This window comes from Tamandua tetradactyla, chromosome 20, assembly GCF_023851605.1.
Source record: "Tamandua tetradactyla isolate mTamTet1 chromosome 20, mTamTet1.pri, whole genome shotgun sequence".
NCBI classification, from domain to species: domain Eukaryota; kingdom Metazoa; phylum Chordata; class Mammalia; order Pilosa; family Myrmecophagidae; genus Tamandua; species Tamandua tetradactyla.
This window is the reverse complement of record NC_135346.1, coordinates 4,245,344-4,248,564: the sequence shown is the minus strand read 5'-3', so window position 1 is coordinate 4,248,564 and position 3,221 is coordinate 4,245,344. Positions and strand designations below refer to the sequence as shown.

The following is a 3,221-nucleotide window of genomic DNA, read 5'->3' as shown; positions in this document are numbered from 1 at the left end:
CACATTCAACCTATTTTTGTCCTTGAGTCTAAAGTGATTCTTTTGTAGAGAGCATAGGTCCTGTTTTTTAATCCATTCTGTCAGTCTATGTCTTTTTTTTTCTTTTTACATCAAACAAAATATTTATTCATATCTTCTTTGTTTTAAACATCTATTTTATGACTATCCAAAGGCAATTATTTCAGTATTTCTCAGCTTCCTGAGAATTTCAGATGATCCAGGCAGCTTTTTTGCAGATTAAATTTTCAAAATCCTCACCAAAGGCTCCCTTGAGTCTCATGGGCTCCGGAAAGGCATTAGGCTAACTATACCCTATGCTTCACACATCCATCCTCATCCTAAAAATAAAGTTAAAATTGGTTAAGAGAAAACAATGCTGAATTTAGCAGACTAAAGAGTGCTATGTGTAAATAAATGTAAGAACTGTTACCTCTGTAGCTCCTACACCAAACACATCAAATTCAAGGGCAGGCAAAGGCTACAGAGAATTTAATTTATGCCTTTTTTGACACCACATTCACTAGTTTCCAAAAGTGAATGGGCAACACAAAGGCCTGTTTTTATTTTTATTTTTTTTTCTTTTAAGATGAGCAGGCTCCTAGTCTGTCTTTTTATTGGGAAGTTTAATCCATTAACATTTAATGCTATTACTGTAAAGACATTACTGTCTTTTACCATTTTGTCTTTAGGATTTTATACATCATATCTTATTTTTTCCTATCTAATTCTACCCTTCCTGATAATCTTCATTTCTATCCTTTACTCAAAGCCTCTTTCTCTTGTCTTTTCCTATCTGCCTGCAGTGCTCCCTTTAATATTTTTTGGAGAGAGTGTCTCTTGTGCACAAAATATCTCAATATCTGTTTGAAAATACTTTAAGCTCTCCCTTATTTTTTGAAGCACAGTTTTTCCAGATACAGGATTCTTGGTATGCAGTTTTGATCTTTCAGAATCTTAAATATACCACACCATTGCCTTCTCACATCCATGTTTTCTTCTGAAAAATCTGTTCATAGTCTTATCATACTCCCTTGTATGTGACAGATCACTTTTCTCTTGCTGCTTTCAGAATACTATCTTTATCTTTGACATTTGCCAGCCTGATTAGTAAGTCTCTTGGAAGAAGTCATTCCAGATCTGTCTTGTTTGGGGGTGTGCTGTATTTAATGGATCTTTAAATTTGTGTCTGCACACAGGCAGTACACACAGCTTGAAGCTGTTGTGTACTCCCAGAAAAACCATGTCTTTAATCTTGATTCAATAGTGTTTAGTGTAAAGCCTTTGATTAGATTGCTTCCATGGTGATTGGCCCTTTCAATTATGGTTATGAACTTTGACTAGATTACATCCATGGGGATGTGACACACTCAATTGTGGGTGAGGAGATGAACAGGTACCACAACTTGGCCAAGTTGACACCTGTCCCTAACTATGACAGAAGTGAACTTCCTTTTATCCAGTAAATCTGGGGCTGGACAAAAATGTGGTTCTGTACTAATAAAAACTGTGTACTTGACTTCTGGAGAAGATGGCGGCTTAGTAAGACGCGCGGGTCTTAGTTCCTCCTCCAGAACAGCAACTAAAGAAACAGAAACAATACGAAACAGCTCCCGGAGCCATGACAGAGACCAAAAAGACAGTGTACCCCATTCTGGAATGGCTGAACGGGCAGGGAGAATCCGCTGTGGTGAGATACCCGAGGGGCGCGCGTTTTCCCGGCCGGGGCGGCTGGCGACTGGGGTTCCCTCCATGCACGTGGCTCCCTGGTCTGACTGGGAACATTGGATAGCGGGTCCCTCCCGCCACGCTTGGCGTCTCGGGCCAGCTGGGCAATTTGGACCGGCACTCCCCCAAGCCGCGGCGGCCGGCGACCCCACCTCCACACGCGGTTTCCCGGGCCGACTGCGAGATTCGGATTGGCAAGTTAAAGGAGCCACAGCATCTTTTACTGGTGGGACCCGCAGACAGACGAGCACCATGAGCGCCACCTACTGGGCAGGAAAAGAAAAACAGAGCCCAGAGATTTCACAGAAAAACCTTTCAACCAGCCGGGTCCCACACCCAGGGAAATCTGATCAAATGCCCAGACACCAGCAGAAAATAATGGATGACGCTCGGAAAATTGAAGATATGGCCCAGTCAAAGGAACAAACCAATAGTTCAAATGAGATACAGGAGCTGAGACAACTAATGCTGAATATACGAACAGAAATGGAAAAACTCTTCAAAAACCAAATCAATAAATTGAGGGAGGACATGAAGAAGACATGGGCTGAACAAAAAGAAGAAATAGAAAATCTGAAAAAACAAATCACAGAACTTTTGGGAGTGAAGGACAAAGAAGAAAAAATGGAAAAAACAATGGATACCTACAATGGTAGATCTAAAGAGACAGAAGCTACAATTAGTGAACTGGAGGATGGAACATCTGAATTCCAAAAAGAAACAGAAACTATAGGGAAAAGAATGGAAAAACTTGAGCAGGGGATCAGGGAACTGAATGACAATATGAAGTGCACAAATATACGTGTTGTGGGTGTCCCAGAAGGAGAAGAGAAGGAAAAAGGAGGAGAAAAACTAATGGAAGAAATTATCACTGAAAATTTCCCAACTCTTATGAAAGACCTAAAATTACAGATCCAAGAAGTGCAGCGCACCCCAAAGAGAATAGACCCAAATAGGCGTTCTCTAAGACACTTACTAGTTAGAATGTCAGAGGTCAAAGAGAAAGAGAGGATCTTGAAAGCAGCAAGAGAAAAACAATCTGTCACATACAAGGGAAACCCAATAAGACTATGTGTAGATTTCTGAGCAGAAACCATGGAAGCTAGGAGACAGTGGGATGATATATTTAAATTACTAAAAGAGAAAAACTGCCAACCAAGACTTCTATATCCAGCAAAATTGTCCTTCAAAAATGAAGGAGAAATTAAAACATTTATAGACAAAAAGTCACTGAGAGAATTTGTGACCAAGAGACCAGCTCTGCAAGAAATACTAAAGGGAGCACTAGAGTCAGATACGAAAAGACAGAAGAGAGAGGTATGGAGTAAAGTGTAGAAAGAAGGAAAATCAGATATGATATATATAATACAAAAGCCAAAATGTTAGAGGAAAATATTATCCAAACAGTAATAATACTAAAAGTTAATGGACTGAATTTCCCAATCAAAAGACATAGACTGGCAGAATGGATTACGACCCAGCAATACCACTGCTAG

General features: G+C 40.1%; 1 non-coding gene across 1 annotated transcript; it reads right to left on the bottom strand.

The window, feature by feature from the left end:
- Positions 1-421: 421 nt before the first annotated feature.
- On the bottom strand, positions 422-555 carry LOC143665061 (small nucleolar RNA SNORA13). Its single transcript, XR_013166736.1, has one exon. It is a non-coding gene; the product is annotated as a small nucleolar RNA SNORA13 (small nucleolar RNA).
- Positions 556-3,221: the final 2,666 nt, after the last annotated feature.